This window comes from Pseudopodoces humilis, chromosome 5, assembly GCF_049639895.1.
Source record: "Pseudopodoces humilis isolate 2021_Gansu_Grassland_sample_001 chromosome 5, ASM4963989v1, whole genome shotgun sequence".
NCBI classification, from domain to species: domain Eukaryota; kingdom Metazoa; phylum Chordata; class Aves; order Passeriformes; family Paridae; genus Pseudopodoces; species Pseudopodoces humilis.
In genome coordinates this window covers 18,105,245-18,123,668 of record NC_142204.1, presented here as the reverse complement: position 1 = coordinate 18,123,668, position 18,424 = coordinate 18,105,245, and the positions used below count along the sequence as shown (strand labels likewise).

Below are 18,424 nucleotides of genomic sequence, written 5' to 3'. Positions count from 1 at the left end.
ATGACTAATAAATTTATTTAACATGTACAAAAAGAGATATAAGCAATGTCTAGAACACTTCTGAAATCTCTCAAATCTCATCAGATTACACAAGATGAAGTGATGGATTTCTCTATTTGCCAATGAAACTATAAAGTCAAATTCACCTTGACCTGAGTAGGCTCAGAAAGAAAGAAACTTTTGGGGGAGAGAGAAAGAGCTGGTGCAGGGAAGCAGTATCACAATGCTGGGTTCATTTGGAGTGCTTCAAACAGGTTTTTTCCCTCCAGTTCTCTGTATGAGAGCCCTCCAGTTTAAGAACAGGGGCCTCTTCTTTTTGTAAGATGCCATCACTTTCATGCAATCAGTGCTTATTCACTAGCAAATGCTACTCTTTCTCTGGCAAAATTTATCCTGCAGACTTCTGAATGTGATGCTAATTATATCTAGATACATAAATGCACAAGTTCAGTTTAGAGCACTTTCCCAAACTCTCCTGCCCATCAAAGTGTGGGGCTGGTAGGCATTTTCACAAGCAGCTGCTTTTTACTGAGAAAAGTATCTGTCCAAACCTTATACTCAATTTCAGAGTCAGAAGTGTAAAACACAAGTCTTATGCTTCTGAAATTCCCATTCTAATTTCAAGTAAGCTTTGTTTAGGAGTAAGTTATGAGGAAAAGGAGGAAGTAGAGACTTGCTGGAGGAAATCACACAGATTTCTTTTCCTTTGTCTTAAGTTGCCTTAAAAAGCCTACCAGACAAAATCCCAATGCACTTGGGATACTTTATACACAGACATTATATTCAAGACTCTTCTCAGACAAAGACAACTCGCCTTTCTTCAGCAGTCCCATCCAGTACAGGAAAATCCTCACACCCTTGAGCAGACCCCTTGTTTCTTTGGGCTGGCACTGCCAGCTGACAATGCTGTAAAGTGCAAATGGTCCATTTCTCACATTGCAAACCAAAGGGCTGCCAGAACCATCCTAGGAACCAAGAGAGCAGACTCAGTGATCTCATTTGGCATCTGCACTGCTGCAGGTAAGAAGAGAACTGTTGGAAAAGCCCTCCTGCAGGAACTGCAAATAGAGCTTCTGGTGCAATTCAGCAGCAGCCTGCAACTGCAAGAGACTGATTTAAAGGCTTGGTTACCACTGAATGAAGACTGAGCACAGGCTGAAACAAAATACGATTAAAGTGTGCTCTTCAGTGTTACACATAATTTATTTGTCCACCATAAGACTGTGGTATTGAGCAGAACTCATATTTTAGCTTGACAATGCCTCAGTCAGAATTACTTTGCCTTTTATTTACTCAGCTGTTCTTATCCACTTCCCTTGTGATCTTGGGGAGGTTAGCTTTTCAACAGTGCTACAAGAACTTTATAAAAACAGTACAAGTCATAGTTTACCTTGACAAAAGAGTGCTGTGAAAAAGAGTTACAAGCAAGTGACAATGGGAAGTGTTTCATTGGGATCATAGATGAGCCTTGGGAAGTGCAGCTCCTTTCCAGTCCCTTTCCCTAAGTGATCTGCAGACATCCATATGCAGACACTTCAGAGAGCGCTCACCTCTAATATTTCTTCCCCTGACAGGAGTCTTGGTCTCCCACAGAAACAAAGCCAAGCACAAAGGATCCTGGCAGTGATCCCTCCAGGGTTACTGAAGTACTAATTCATCTCACAGACTTCATTCTCAAGTACAGGTGCTCATGTCTACTGCAAGTACCTAGCTTGGCTCCCATCTGGTTTGGAAAGAAATTTGAGATTGGGTCTGTGCAGAAGAAAATACTTCTGAGAGAAATGTAGTTTCAGCAGCATCAAGGGAAATGTTGAAGTCATAGCTCAGCATACCAAAGTGGGGATGCACCACAGTGGTCTTCACCTGTCTCATCTGTGACCAAGGCAGAGAGGAACAAGCTGCCTTTTAAGTGCAGCCTGAATGGATACCTGTAAAGGAAGAGGGGAAAACAATCCCACAAATTATAATCAACCTCCAGAGACGTCATGAAAAGAAATTAAAAAAAGGTGCAAGGACTTTGAAAAACAAATTCCCTACCTCCTCACTCAGTTGAGAAGACTACTGGGACAGATTATGTGGACCTCCTGAGACTAAAGTGAATGTTTCAGCATGCAAACACGAGCCACTAAGGTTTTGCAGAAGCCTTGTGTGAGTCATTTGAGCTTCTTTCCCACAAGTATTTCTTCCTCTTCCCCATTAGGAAGAAAGAGTCAGCAAGGTTTTTATAGACAGATATATTGCTTGGCACTAAGGGAGTAAGATGTTGAGGATACACAGTTATGTCTATTAGATTTTAAGACTTTTTACTGCCAGTAGTAAGAACCAGGTATAAAACACACATCCTTACACTGCAAGTTAGCTGAATGAAACCAGAGGTACTGGATTTCATTTCTCATTCTTCAGCCTGTGTTACTTATCAGTCATTTTGCCTTGCTGCCAACACTTTTATCTGTATGTATAGATCTGTTTTGAGAAATATTACAGCATCAAATACACCAAAGTCAGCACTTTTAATTGTATTGCTTGGGCTTTACCTGTTCTGTTGACTCTTTTAGAGCTCTACAACGGTCTCCTGCTGTCACAGTCCAGTGCAAGGGTTTATTGGACCCTCATGATAATATCAAACATATTGGAGTTACTTGCAGTCAGCCATAGAGCTTCCCAATTCAGCAGTCACACATCCCTTCTGGCTCTCCTCTAATTAGTCACTTATTCCCAGGACTGCTGAGCAAGAGTTTCTCACTGACAACTGTGTTGCATCAGTTCTGGCTCTGATAGCAAGTAGTCCAATTTACTTTAATGGATCTCCTGCAAGGAGGACCAAACTGTTCCCGTCTCAAAAATCAGTGTTCATGAAGAAGGGGCAGAAGAAAGGTTCTGCAGAGGACAAAAAGGTGTGAAATATAATTTATAGAGGTGCCCTCAGCCTGGAGGAGCAGGGGAGAGGGGCAGAGGGGGCCTGGGACCGTGCTGGTCAAACTCCCAGCCACACACACGTGGGCAGACTGGTGATAGCCCTGTCACATTGGCAATCTCCAAGCAGCTTCAGGGCAGCAGTGAGGACAGCCTTCTCAGTCCCACTAACATGCTTGAACACTCACTGGGGAGTAACTGGGGAGAAAACACCGGTGTCTGCAAGAAAGCCAGAAAACTCTGTGCTTTCACAGGCAAATTTCTTGTTTTCCTAGATAACCTCACACCGTGGATGCAGCAAGGCAAAGATGTAGGAGAGAGAAAATTTGTCAGCTCTGTCTGGAAGTAGTGGGGCTAGTAAATGAAAACTTGAATCCTAAGGAGGAGCTCCTTCAGGGAGCTAGTGAGGCTCAGGCACGGAAAGAGGATCTCCCCCACACTCCACCCTGTGTCCCTGCTCCCAGTAGGAAGTGCAGGCAGACAGATTGGAGAGAATGTACCGCAAGTATGGATATAAGTGATGGAGCACCTATGAATCACGTTTCATCCACACAAGTGCACAAAAGGGGACTTGAGATCATAAAGCATCTGCCTCACCCCATAATCCTCTTAAAAGTTACAGCAAAGAGCCTCAGACCAAAACAACTGAGCCAAACTTAATTTCTTTACTAAGGGGACATCCTGCAGATGCAACATTGGTGCAGTTAATCCTGAACCTTCTCATCCTGCCTCCTCTGTAAGAGGAAAGAAATAAGTTAGCTCTTACTTGGGTCAATAGCTCTGGCTTGTCCCCACAAACGAAGTCCCCACTCTGGAAGGCAAAAGTTACTCATCTCCTCAAGCAGCAGCTGGCATACACTCATGAAAGTAGGAAGCAACAATAGCAAACTGGTCCCCCGGATCAAGGCTCTCCTCTCTAGTGAGGTTTTCAAAGGAAATATCAGACAGACAGAATTAACAAGACTACTTGTTTCAGGTAGCTGATGTTAGTCATCTCATTTCTCAGTGAAAACAAGAAAGAAAGCACTTGATTCACCTCCCTTATTTAGGAAAGTTACCTTGACATAAGGCAGCAAGATCAGCCAGGAAAATAAGCTCAGGTATCGAAGAATAGCTGCAGATGATGTGGAAATCGTCAGACACAGCAAGCAGCTCTTTACTAACAAAAGAACCAAAGTGAGCCAGGCTCTGAACTCTCTGAAGCTGTTCTCCCCACCACTTTGAAAATGTACCTGCATGGTATTCCCAGAATTCAGCACTGGTCTGGGAGCTGAGAATCCACAGAGATTACCTGCAGGAATGAACAAGAAGCAATATTTATGAGAAATGTCATCCTGTAGGCACCTGTGGCTTTAGCTAATTTAGGTTTCTAAAAAATCCCAGACCATTGAGACTTACTGACTTTCTGATTAGAAAGCAAGAGCAGACAGAATTCATCTACCATAGTTATGCCACATGTACGTAAAACCAATCCTAATTTTCTTATAGAGGAATTAGAAATAAACTTCAACACAGTGTAAATGCCCCTCATTGTACAAAACAGAACCCCAAACCAACAAACCACACTTGAGAATTGAGTTTGCCACCATCACAAGCAAAGTCTCTCTAGAACAGTCTACATGTCCAGGTTAAGGACCTAGAGAGCAGCTGCTAGACTTCTCTTCCTATTGAGAGCATTCAGTTTACATAACATCTGAAAGTCTTGTAATTGCAACTGGGTAGGAAGATTGCACTTTATTCCAGAGGAGCTTTCCTGTAGGAATCTGAATTTCTGTTGGCAAAGCTGTGCTGAAAAGTATCAAGGGAAATATTCCAGGATACTGAAAACTCTCCCATGAAAAAGTCCAGATCCAAAACTGTCAGTCTTTTTACCCCCACTTAAATTGTCCTTTCCAATGGAAAGCAGATTTCTTTTTGCAATTGCAGTGCTAATAGCCGTGCAGCACTTGGTAAAAACATGCAGCTAAATTACCACCACAAAGCAGATTCACACAGACCAAATGAAAAATAGAAAAAGGGAAAAAATAGAACCCTTTGCCGAAGATCACTTGTCAATGTCAAACCAAGGACAGCTCAAGCCTCTTAGCCAGGTTATTTGGTAAAAAGGAAAGAGCACCAGTCCCTGATCACTCTACTCTGATTTTTGGTTGACAGAGAGGGCTGTAAAGACATAACCAGAATTCAATTCAAATATCTTCACTTCTGAGCACAAGATTGCTTTTCTCTTCAAGAATAAATACCAAGCTCTGTAAAAGTGAGTGTGGTGCCTGGAAGCTGTTTTTGAAAAAAGACAGGCTATTACAACATGCTTTCTTTTCATCCAAGTAGGAAGAACATCTGGAAATACAGAAATGAAAAAAAAAAAAAGAAAATTAAGAACATTTCTTTCACTGAAGATTTTCATATTGCTAAAACTGAGAAGTTAGAAAATATTTCCTTCTAAAAGTGTGGGAAAGAGATGCCTCAGGTCATGCCTTTGCTCCTGAGAGACAACAAAGCAGAGCCAAAGCCAGATCCAGCAGCACACACTTGTGCACTCCATTGGCTCTGCAACAGAACATGAGCCCTGGTCCCATATCCAGCCCTGCAATGGCAGCAGGCTATTTATGGGAAAGCAAGACCCTGGATCAGGATGTGGGGATCTCATGTGCCAATGGCACAACTTGCCACCATGACAGGCAAAAGGACAAAGCCTCAAGACTGCTGCAGCAATCCTTCCACGGGTACAGAGTACCATGTTACCAGACAGCATATTTTGGATAAAACATGCCTGTTCCCACAGGGTTTCTAATTTAAGTCTGAAACAATTAGTGCTCACACAGCTGGTTTTCTTTTTCCTCACAATAAATAGTAACTGCATCATAAATGCAGCCCAGGCTGAGTTTCACAGCAAAGTCTTCAAACTGCAGCTGCAAAGTGGACAAGAAAGAGGGGATTCTCAATACCGAAACACTTAAACTTCTTAGCCATGGGCTGGGGAAAAGCTACATTTTGGAAGAATTTGGGCAAGACTTCCCATGGTGAGTGTGCCACATTTTTTTATCAGAACAGTCTTGGTCTGACTGCTCCTTCCTGTGCAGGGCTACAGCCAGGTCTGCAGGGGATGGTGATGGCCTAAGATTTGTCTCAAGGCATTTTAGCTGTCATCTTTACTGCAGCACTCAATGCCTCGCACTTCTGAAAGATCAGTGCCCCACACGGACTGCCCTTCCATGAGCTTTTCCTCCAGGCATGGGAAGTGTGTGATTTTTCATTCACTGATTTTGTTTTTAATCCCAACTGCAGGTTCTCAACAGCAACAGAGAACAGCAAACCAAAGAAAAGGTCTCCACATCCTCAAGCATCCCTAGGTTTAACACTGGGTCATGGTTTAAGCAAAGTAGGCAATTAAGCAGCACACAGCCACTCAACACCACCTCCACCCCCCACCACTGATGGGGTGAGGGAGGGAATTGGGGAAAAACAAAGGAAAAATCTGTAGCTCTGTAATAACTGTAATGAAAGTGGAGACAGCAAAAAGAGAGAGGGGGAAATAAATGCCAAGACAGACAAGTGATGCACAATGCAATTGCTTACCACCACTGACCAATGCTCATTCCGTCCCTCAGCAGCTCCCCCCAGTTTATATGCTGGGCTCAGTATCCCATGGTATGGAACATCCCTTTGGCCAGTTCAGGTCAGCTGCCCTGGCCACACTCCCTCCCAGCTTCTGGTGCCCCTCTTCACTGGGAGAACACGATACACTGAAAAGTTCTTGACTCAGGGTAAGCACTACTTAGCAACATCCACAGCATCATTGTGTTATCAATGCTATTCTCATCCTAAATCCAAAACACAGAACTGTATGAGGAAGCAAATTAACTCTAGGCAAATCCTAGAAGAAACCAAGACAGTTTTCCACCTCTGTTTTCTCCCAGCAGGGGTGGAAGCATGCTCCAGCTTGGAACAAGGTAAATGGCAGCAGGACTCATCCTGAGCTTGGTGGGCTGCTTGCTGTGCACAGGCTGTATTGCTTGGTGCAACAGGCAGTAAGAGATGATGGCATTAGGAGTGGGAAGTAGTACCAGACAGCCCACGCACAGTGAGAAGCAGACACTTTGGTATGGATTAAGGACTAGTTTGTGGGGGGGGTGTTAACACTGTCTCAAGAAAAAGGCTGATTCTATTGTTTGCAACATCCTCTCTACCTTCCCTGTACCCTCAGACCTATGCTGGACTTCAGGAAAAAGCTATACTGAGATGGGCCTGGTGGCTACAGGTTTCAATCACTTACAACAGTCACAGCTCCCCCATACAGAGGTGATGTCTAATTGACAAAATATGTCCTGCAAAGAATCAGTGACCTGGAAACTTTACAATTTACAGTCTTGTGCGTCACAGATGTTTCTGGCAGGATTTTATTGAATTGCTCCCCTGAACAGTTCTTAGTGCAGAGGTTTAAGTGCAGCTTCTCCTTTTATTACCTTTATGACATACTCTGCTGGACCCTCAATGAGCCTGTGGCACTTCATGTCCCTGGGATACAAGCCAGGCTAATTAGCAGTATCAATCTTCCCCCCTTCCACTAACACTGTGACACTGCCACAGCCTGAAACACTCAGCACAAAAGACAAGTTAACACATGGTACCTTCAACAAACACAAATCAACAACTTGATTTTTAAGGAAGCCAGGCCCATTAAGGAGAGTTGTTATTTTAAGGGAGTCAGGAAGGAGAGAATGAGTTTTTACACCATCAACAAGGTCACTTGCTCCAGAGTCCTTATGGATGGCCATGAAGGTGAGCTGTAGCCACAGCCAGCATTGCTTCCATCAGAAACAAACTGTGGTCTGGTCCAGCTCTGCTGGCAGAGGGGCTGGGAAGACATGCCTGCAGATTTACCCAAGGGGGACAAGGAATTAGTTTAAGGGTGGGTTAACATTTATCCAGACAGATCTCCCAGTGCTTCACCAGGCTAGATCCCATATGGAAGGTCTTGTCTCAGAACAAGAGGAAAGGCTATTTGACTTTCATTAGCTGTAAAATATTTTGAGGCAGCGAAAGAAATTGAGGAGATGGGACTTCATCCAAAAGTTCAACCACACAAACAACCAAATATTCCCAGAGGATGTATTGCATGACTGAGGATCAACATTATTACCAACATATCACCATTACTGAGTTGAAGTGCAGAGGCAGTCAGTATGCACAGGAAATATTTATTACCACTTCAGAGGAACAACATTTCTTTGTCTTATCTGTAGTTACCCAGTAACCTGTGTGCTTGTTGTGCCATATAACCAATTTTGAACCCAGAGCCAGCATCTGAACTGTGTCTCCAGCAGATTACTGGCTATGCCAACACCTGAGAAGCTGATCTGGACATAGCCAGCTGAGCAAGGCCAAGCACTCCATTTCTTCTGCTACCCAGGGTCTGTAGGAGAACAAGAGATAGTGGACACAAGGCAGACAAGGGCACATAATTATGCACATAATTATGCAACGTTGAAAGTAATTTTTGAGACAACCATCACACTGGACTAAATGCCAGAATGAAAACGAACATGACCCTCCAAGGTTCCAGCTGCCTTGCTCCATTTGGGTGTTTTCTCTAGCTCTTTAGATTCACACTGGAAAATAAAAAATGCTTTCAAGGGTCAGATAGATTTGCTGTTTTTCATGACAATGAATTACATTAAATTATACCCAGAAACCCTCTTACCTCCAAGGCACCCAGGCTTTTTGATTATCTCTCTTCCATTCAAATCGAGGGACACGTATTTAGGGTTACATCCAAGTTGGTACCCTTCACATAATTTAGTTAGGAGTCTCGAGGTGATTTTGTCCTCTAGCACAGTACAGGTGTACAGACTAGGAGCAAGCAATGGTAAGGACAGGTTTCTGCATGGCTGAGCTTGGCCTTATCAGTCCCACCACCAGTTGGGAATGTCATGCAACAGAAGCTGATAACTGATGTCACTGGCTCCACCTGGTAAATATTATCATCTTCCCTCTTGGCATCATCCTGCTGGGGAGGAGCTGCCAGCAGCAGAGGGCTGCCATGAATTTTCTCAGCACTAGTGGGGCCTTTATGCTTCCTTCCAGCAGCAACTGCTGTGTGTCTGACACCTCCAGCCCTGTCCATCTCATTCCCCTGCATCCTGTGGGAGCTGAAAGCTTCCTTGTGTGAGCTGACATTGATATAGCCAGACCAAAGGATAAAGGGTACAACAGATCTCCAGTCGCAGCATGGCTTGTACAGAATCTGTATCACAAATAGACTTAGTGTCTTACTGCCTTCCCACACAGCATCACCCTGCCCAGCAAGCAGAGCTGTGGATCTGCTCTGCAGGGTGCACACAGCCACTGTCCCCTGGGCACTGCTGGGAGTGCTGCCCTGTCTGGTGCCCACTGGGGCTTCTGAGCCCTGGGAAACACTTTGGAGCGCCATGAGGAAAATTCAGTGCTTGGTTACCACAGCCAAACTGCAGTCACCTGCTGTGAGGGACATGCTCCAAAGCCAGGGGGCACAGGATGAGCCTACCTTCTCCAAAGAGCAGGATGCCTTGGGAACTTCACCCTGCTGGTGCAGGGAAAGGGCTTGGCACAGCAGCCAGGGAGAGAAAAAGGTTATGTGGGCTACTGCACTACAGGCACAACTGGCCAAGGCATAGGCTATTTCAAACACAAAGGGCTTAACATGCAGCTGAGAGACACCTCAGAGGAGAATATACAATTTCCTTCCCAAAGTCCTACCTAAAAATCCCAAAACTTTCAGGAGCTGTCCCACAATGGGCTCATATTCATTCAGCCTCCTAAGACACAACATGGCTACTCCAATCTCATTTTTAATGAAGTACCACTTTTATGTCAGCCTTCCCTTCCTCTCCTAGGGACATGTGGTGCATGCAGATCCTGATAGCTCTGCTTTGCAGAGGGTAACACCCACTTTATAGCCACATGGCTTCTGCTTCTTGCAGTTACTGCTCCCAATTAAGAGGCACCTTCCTGGCTGCAGATATTGCCCCTTTGAAAGCATAATCATTAAGGATCCCTAGGAAAGCCATAATAGGTTGAGTATTAGTTAATACCAACACCTCAGCTTTGATGGCTATGACAGAAATAACACCATCTCTTTAATAACTTGTATTAGCCCTGTAATTATCTGCACAGAAAAATACAAGTGGCCAGTGGGGAGTCACTAAACCTGTGCCCAGCTATGAAAGGCTCTTCCAATCAGCCACAAGAGCTGCAGCACTTAATATCATGCCCCTCTTCCCTTTCATGTTCAAAGCTGTATTTGATGAGGAGATAAACCCTGATCAGTCCTGCACGCTGCTTCAGGAGCACAACAGCAGCTCAGATTTCTAGCTGGCAAGCTTTCAAAGCAGACTTTTAAGAGAGCAGAGCTGATATGCAGCACTCAAGGGGCACCTCACCAAACTGGAAGGGCTGCATTCAGCCAGAAAAAGGGCAGCTTGAGGTGCCTTCTGCTGCTCCTTCAGGGGGATGCAAGGGTCAGGCTTGCTATTATAACATGGTTTCTGAAGGGGGACTTATATGTTTAAACCTTTGGGCTGGCCATCCCAGCTGGTACACCTTCCTGCTGATTCAGTGTCTGGAAATTGAACAGAACTGCTGTGGGTGGAGAAGAAGGAGGCAGCAATAGCAGGGCAATTTGGATTCCTGTAAGGCTAAACAGTGGGAAAAACCTCCCTGTACTCATACCTGCCCTGTGCAGTGGGCTGGGCAAGGAAGTCACAAATGCAGCCCCCTGGGAGAAGATGCTGGTGAGCTCTAGGGCCATGGTCCTTCTCACAAGAGCATCCCATCCTCTGGCACAACTGATGCTGGTGACACAGTACCAGTGTTCAGGTGCCACCAGTCCTCTGGCACACAGTTACCCTGTCCAAATTATTTTGGGCAGGAAAGGTGACATTTATTCCAGCTCCAGCCTTTGATGCTGTTCCATGACATGCCAGTTTTTCTACAGAAGTCAACACAACCTTGCTTGCCTCTCCCTGTCATGAGAACCTGGTACCACCCCTGCTCATTCAGCTGTTACCCTTTAACCTAAACCCCACAAACCTAAGCTGTGTTTTTACAGTTCCCCAGTCAGACTTGTAGTTTGGCAGCCTGCCCTTTCCCATACACAAACCCCCTTCTTTCCATGAAGAATGCAAAAATGAAAGCCATTTTGCCAACGTCAGCTTGCAGAACTAATTTGAAAATATTCATTCAAGGTACGAATATAGCAGAGAGCAGGGAGGTCCTCAAGCTACTGCTTGGTTGAAAAAACCCAAACATTCATGCAAGTACATCCCAAGGAGACAAGTGACATTCTGACCAGCAGCCTACCCTAGGACAGGGCAAGCCTGGCCCTGTTCACCTTGTTAGGACCTGAGAAGCATTTGACACCGAGCATACTCCTCTACTGCAGCCCACTGCCCAGTGGGACTGTCTGAGCAAAGGTATCAAAAGGCTTGAGTGTGTGCAAGGGGACATCAAGGAGGAGCTACCACCCTCCTGGTAGCGTTGCCCATGCCAAGTTCCCTTGCCCACAGCCTGGAGTCCAAGCAGTGAAGGTCCCCCTGGTTTCAGTAAAGGTGGTGGCACCTGCAGAGATGGAGGTGCTGCTGTTAGAAATGCCCAGGGCAGGTCTGGGGAAGAGCCAACCACTCATCAGTCTCCTGCTCACATCCATACTCCCACCTCTAAGACTGCTCCTGCCTTCGTTATCCTGAAGCTCCTTGTAAAGCCCTTGCCCAGCAAAGTGCTGACAGAATTCTCAGTGCTGTTGCTTCAATCTCTCCCCAGGAGAGGAGGAGGTTTGCAGGCAGACAGGACAAACCTGCAGCCCAGAGGAGCCAGGGCAGGCGAGCTGTCACTTTGCACAGCAGGCACAGCACAGAGCCCTGCACCAGGGGCAGGTCCCTGCCACTCAGATCTGGCTGGGGATGAGGGGCAGCTCCCCCTCCTGCAGGACAGGAGCAGTGCCCCCAGCCTGCGAGGACAGCTCTGCTCCTGACAGGCTTCAATATGCACACAGGAATATTCACTGCCGTCCCTAATGTGCTCCAAGGTCCCCAGCTGCAGCACAATGCTGATCTGCACATCCTTACAGGGGCCGGTCCTCTGGCAAGCTTTGATGAGCAAAGGGGTGCTTGTATATTCCATTTGGCAGGAGTCACCTTCTCTGGCATTTCTGCCTGTGAAAGTCTCCTTTCCTGTATCCATGACTGCTCCTGGGGCTGTGAGCAGGAGACCCTGCCATCTGACTCACCCTCAGACACCTTGCCCCAGCCTCTGGCTGCACACAGTGCCCAGCCTAGAAGTTTTCATCCCTGTGGAGAAGGCAGATGGCCTGGACCCCATCCCCTGCAGAGGAAAGGGTGCACAAATGAATGCACAAATAATATGCTTCCAGGAATGTGTCTGATTTACAGGCACAAACTTCCTTCAAGTCATACTATTCCAATAATATCCTTCCCTAAACATCACAGTTACATGTGGGCATTTATGTAATGAGAATACAAACTGAAGTTAGTCACATGTAGTTGAATATATACATGCCAAACTGAGAATATATATGTGCCAAATTGAGAGAGAGATCAGGAAGGCCAAATGTTTATGCAAACAGAAGGATATTTGGGAACAGAACAAGGGAGGTGGAAGAGCCTAGCAGGGACAGACAGGACTGCCTCTATCACTCTGCTTGGAATGGCTCGGTGCTTGTGAGAAACTCTTTATATGTTTCTCCCCCAAAGACCAGCATTGATCAGATCAAAAGACTTGTGTGGGTCATGCAAAACTCAAGATCCAGTTGAGTTCAATCCAGAATTATATTGGTTTGATTTTCCTTGATATCAGGAGAAAAATGGATCACAGTTCTCCCTGGAAGCTTTGATGGGGCACTGCAGTGCCCAGCCTTCAGGGCTCTGGATCTTCCCTGGAGGAAGCAGGGATCCCTGGAGCTTCCACAGAAGCTGTCCAGCCTAGTCCATGCCTATAGACACAACCTTATTTAGCCACATTGTACAGGCACACAGCCAGCCTTCCTCACATTGCCTACCAGGACGTCTGAGCCCTGAAATGAGCATTTCTCTGCTCTTATGTCCCTTGCTCCTGCCATTATGGCCAACCTGTAAGGCTATCACCATCTCAGCCAGTGTTTTGGGACAGTGACAGTGGCAGATTGTTATTTTATGTTGGCTGATCTGCCATCTGATGGCCACAGGCAGTCATGGCCAGTCGGCTGTAACCCATCCTATCTCCATGAGACACAGAGGATGCCTTTGAGAAGATCAGGAAGTTGGAGACTTGTGCCACGTCCATAACTCTGACACCCTGAAGTTGCCTCTGTAGGCTCTGCCTTTGCCTGCAGAAGTACTGGAAGCAGGAGTTAATCCAGTTTGCTTCTTGGTGGGCAGTACTCTTGCAGCCCGTGGCTAGCTAATAGCCCAGGGCCATGGCCACAGGGAAACCAGTGGCTTTCCAGTAGCTGCCTGAGAAGGAAACAGCACTCTTGTAAGAGGGGAACACAAGGACACACAGGACTCTCACAAAGCAAGCACAGGCAGAGCCAGAGCACAGACCCCGAGGGACAAACTTCTTGGACAATTAATCAAAGCCTAGGACAAGAATTAAACCAAGTGTGCTACTTCAATAAGAATTAAAGGCATGACTGAGAGGACACCGAGTCTGCAGCCCCGCAGTGTTGTCCTGCCCTGGGATCTGGGGCTGGCTTTCAGTAACAGGACTTCCAGCCCAGCTGGTTTCAGGAGCAATGCAGAGGATTCCCTGACCTCCAGCTGCAAAAGCTGGATGTTCTTTCAAATGGATAAATATGTTTCTAGTTTCATCTGCTAGCCATCAAGCCACTTTGTGGGAAGCACAGAGCTGCCAGGAGAGGTGCCAGCAGATTTCATTGCTGCCAGCTTGGTAGAGAGAAAAGGATAGTTTATCCTTCACCTTGGCACTCACAGAGCCTCCATGCCACTTTTGACCTTGAAACATCAAGCTCAGCTTTGGTTACCTGCAGTCTGGAATCCTAAAAGACATGTGAGAAGCCTTAAAAGCAATGGGAACTGATTGCCAAGTCTTTTTTTGCCCCATAAATCCTCCAAATTTTGTTATTGGTGCATTTAAGGAGATAAGCAGAGGCCTACATCCAAGAGTTTTGTGGTGATTTTAGGCAGCTACATGTAGCTTAAATTAACACTAGACAAGCGTGTGCCCATTACGGTTTTTCTGCAAATTTTATAAGCAATATAATGTCACAGTTAAACTCAGTGCAATCAGCTCCTGCAGAGTTTCTTCTGTTCAGCTTTTCTTTTAGCAATTTGGTAGATAGACCCACTACCAGGGCAGTTACCCAATGAACAGATGAGCAGTAGATCCCATCTTTAGCAAAGGCATTTACCCTCCTGTACACATGCAGCAAGTGCCCTAGTGCAGGATGGGACAAAAAAGTCCAGTTGCTGAATTATTTAATTATTGAATTAGCACCATGCTATTTCACCCATGCAGCCTCTGGAGATGGCAAGTCCAGGCAGCCTGGCAGGCACTCACTTTACTGTGGCTGTCTGCCCCTGAAGCATGGCCTCAAGCGTTTTGCATCAAGGTATCAAGGGTTCAGCATGAGCCTTTGCTTCAGTGCTTTCCAGTAAATTAAGATTTACTTTTTTTCTCACTCAGGGAAGATGTTACTTTCATTTTCTAATCACTTACAGCCATAAGTAACAGACCCAGTAATGGCAGAGCTCAGCCTTAATCCCAGGAGGCTATTTACTGGGAATGGAAAGTTCCCATGCTTCCTAGCAAAGCCTGACACCAGGACTGCCTGGCAATGCAAATGCTGCTGTAATGGGAACACAGCAACAGCACTAACAGCACAACAGTGGAGAGTAAAAGCACTGACTAGTTTTGCATGGAATAGAGAAACATGGAGGTGCCTCATTATGAAGGTCAATCTTGCACATTGAAATTTTTATACCATAGCTACTTTCTCATTATTCAACTTTAGTCCTCAAAAAGGATGCTCAAGTTGAGCAAGAAACAGATGTGAAGATGACTGGTCTGCAATTACCATATAATGGATTATAAAAGGGCTGGCAAAGAGACCCTCTTATATCATTATCCCTGCCCATTAAGAAGTCTTTAGCAAGGCTTGTGAAGCTGGTCTTGCATTTAAAGTGCAGAAACCAATGTGACTACTAAAAGTGATGGGACAGTTGCCAGGAAGCAGCACTGTGTCTCCTCCTGCCTCAGAAATGTTTCTTTGCATGCCTGCTTAGGTGTTTTAAAGACAAACCCATTTATAATTTGTGGCTTAGACACCTAGAAGAACCATGGTAGCATGGACATTTCCACACCCTGGACCAGACTTGGAAAGCTGTGCAAAAAGGACTTTCCTCTCCTGAGTGACCAGAATTCAATGACTCGAGGATAAAAGAGATGGTGTCTGCCTCTCCTCCCCTTTCCCAGAGAAGAGGGCAGCACACAGCAGCACAGACCTGCCAGGGCTGCCCTCCAACTCTGCCAAAAAACTGATCTTGGCTGCAGAGCATCCTCTGGGCTCTCCTGGTCAGTGGGACAAGCTCCACACACACATAACTCTTCAGGCTACATAGAAGACATGAAAAAAATAATGTTTTTCTGTGAGACAAGACCCCACATGCTCAAACACATTACCCCAGGCTCTTCTGGCAGGTAGGGAATTAATGAGACAAATCCCAGGTGCCACAGCTTTCCTGACTCCAGCTTGAGCTCCAAGCTGAAGGCAATTACATGGAGATACATGAAAACACAGACAAATGGCAATTCTTTATAAGAAGCTGATGTGTGCAAAGCTGAGGTCTCCTGTGAGGTACTTTCATGATGTGTGTACACAGCCATAAAAAATAAATTTAGATTTCATCCAGTGGCCTAATTATTCTCAATGGGACTAACAAAATTAAGAAAGAAGTGCAACAGGTTGCAATGACATCACCAGACTACTCAAAGTTTATTTTTAAAAGCTTCTATGCTTTAAGTGCCCTGGGGTACTTAACCTGTGCCATTAAAGTCATCATGAAAGATGTCGTCTCTGAACTGAACTGGCCCAGCCCTCAGTCTTGGCTTTGGTCTGAAACACACCCCAAGGAAACACCGCTTTCTTACATCACTTCTGGCACCAGCTGTGCCTTAGGAACGTGGACAGTGAGCATGGGGACAGTTTGACTTAGGGACAAGCTGGGTCTGATTAAGGCTTAGATACTTCACTGAACTGTGCAGTTTGAGATAATATGTGGCAATCCCATCCATGTTTTCTAGGGAAAATGCCTCCAGTTCTCACTCAGCAGTGACAAGACTGGCAGACCCCACGTTGGGTGGGGGACCAAGGGGGGTGCTGCTCCCCTGAGCCAGCCCAGAACACAACCATCACAACCAGGATCACACAGCAGAAGTGGTCCCAAACACCTGGGACACAAAGAAAATTTCTCCCACCAACTGGAGGTCTGCTTATCCAGGCTGAAGGTTGTGGGACAGGGGCTGTATCAAGGCTTTGGCTTCCTTGCTGGGAAAAGGACAGCAGCTCTTCCTCAATTCCTTTCAGCTAGCCTGTGTCTGCACCAGCTAAAAATCATTTTGTTAATCACTCCTATCTGATGTGTTTCTCATGCCAATGGGGGGGTGGGGGTCCCCTGCCTACCCCAAGCCAAGGCTGGGATAAGATCACAGTTCCCAGCCACACAAACGTAAGCAATAAAATGGTCATGATTTAGGAGGTACTCGCATTCTGTTTGCTCTGGTGAGAGTCTGGAATAATTCACTTGAGTCACCACAAGACTCAGACTGGATCCAAAGCGATGCCACTCCAGCCCTCCTTAACTTTGGAGCTGATGCCCTCTGTGAAGGCTTGAAGCTATTTGGTTAAGGTTGGCAGGCATTAGAAAGCTCACCAGTTTCTCTCACCACCTTATGAGTGCACCAAGGAGCCCACATCTTCCTCAGCTACCCAGACCATCAAACACTCTGTGACCTCAGCAGTAACAAGTGGGACTCACCCCACAAGGTTGTGGGGATCCTTGCACAACTCCTGCAGCATTCCAGGCTGTAGAGGGGCTCAGCTACACTTGCTGCCCTGTTCAGACCAATCTCATAGCACTTGGCCACTGCAAAGCCCAGGCACAATTTTCTATGCCACTGAACTGGACCAAACTCTCCCTTGTCCTTGGTGCTGACTGGCTTTTCCAACAAGAGACTCTGGTGATTATTTCTATTGCTACAGCCCACTAGTGAAGCAGAAAATAAACTTTATCAAGGTGGTAAATGATGGAGAAAACACCATTCCCTTAGGTGGTGAGATAAATAACATTAACAGCAGCAGGACCAGCATCATACTGGATCAGGGTGGGAGGAATGGCAGTTAGCTGGTTATCCCATCTCTTGCCTCAGCAGGACATATTTTTAGCACTGGCTTCATTGTCAGGAGCAAGTTACTCTGAACATCATCATTCTCCTGCCTAGCTTGAACCATTTCACAACCTATCTGATGCTTATTTCCCCTCTCTTACCCTAAAGACATACATTTTCACATGGGTGTAGAACAGGCCAGACAGGGAGTTATGGATACACTAACCACTGCAGGAGGATGTGCAAGAAGGGTTGGACCTGGTGCCCCAGGGAGAGCAGCTCTCAAAACTCAGCAGGACCAAGCTATTTGTCTTTCTTGTGTAGCCAAGGGACCACATGGCAGCTGTGCAGCCTGCCCAGGAATGGGTCACTTCCCTCAGCAGCCAAGCAGAGCTGTGGTGAATAGCACCCACATAGAGAGGGTACCAAAGGCTCCCAGTCCCCACACAGCTACAGCAAGGGCAGCCCAAAAATCACTCACCAGGGCAAATACACCAAGGCCTGGCACAACCTGTGGTAACTGACTGGCTACTTTCACCTTTCTGGTTCCTCAAAAGGGCAGATGACACCAATGCTCACTGCCATAGTCCCTGCACTGGGGCACATCTCCCCACAGATCACGCACAGGACTCACCACACAGAAGAAGGCACACAAGCAGGGAGAAGTCCTGCTTCCACCACAGCTCAGGTAAAGTAACCCGTGCTGGAGCCCAGGCTACACTCCACCTCTCACAGGAAGAACAAATCAGCTAATGAACCCTTTTAATAGTTATGGGGTCAATCAGCATTAGCAGCTGAGGCTGCAGGGCTGCAACACAGGTGGGTTTGGAGGCTCTCCAGCTGTGTCTCACCTGGAGTTCCCGGCTCCCTGGGCTCTCCTGTTTGTAGTTTATTGCCTGTTTCCATGGTCAGCAGCTGGATCTAATGTCCCCCCTCACCGCTGCCACCAGAGCAGAGCTGAGGTGCCTCAGGCCTTGCAGGGGACCTGGGTGGGCACTGGGTAGAGGCTTCATTGTTGGGATCTGGGAGAACTTCAGGGTGTACAGCCTGACTTCGGAGAGTGCAATTCCCCTCCATGCTACAGAGCATTTTGGATACAGCAGGATGGCAGGAAACACCATGGCATGTGCTCAGG

The 18,424-nt window shown here is 46.3% G+C and overlaps 1 long non-coding RNA gene across 3 annotated transcripts; it reads right to left on the bottom strand.

The window, feature by feature from the left end:
• Positions 1-763: 763 nt before the first annotated feature.
• On the bottom strand, positions 764-18,017 carry LOC148184287 (uncharacterized). 3 transcript variants are annotated; one of them, XR_015772498.1, is made up of 7 exons: positions 17,924-18,017; positions 4,146-4,204; positions 3,972-4,072; positions 3,680-3,829; positions 2,535-2,877; positions 2,038-2,247; positions 764-1,928 (listed from the first exon to the last, which is right to left on the bottom strand). It is a non-coding gene; the product is annotated as an uncharacterized LOC148184287 (long non-coding RNA). The 3 variants fall into 3 exon arrangements; XR_015772497.1 differs by lacking the exon at positions 3,680-3,829; XR_015772499.1 differs by lacking the exons at positions 2,038-2,247; positions 3,680-3,829.
• Positions 18,018-18,424: the final 407 nt, after the last annotated feature.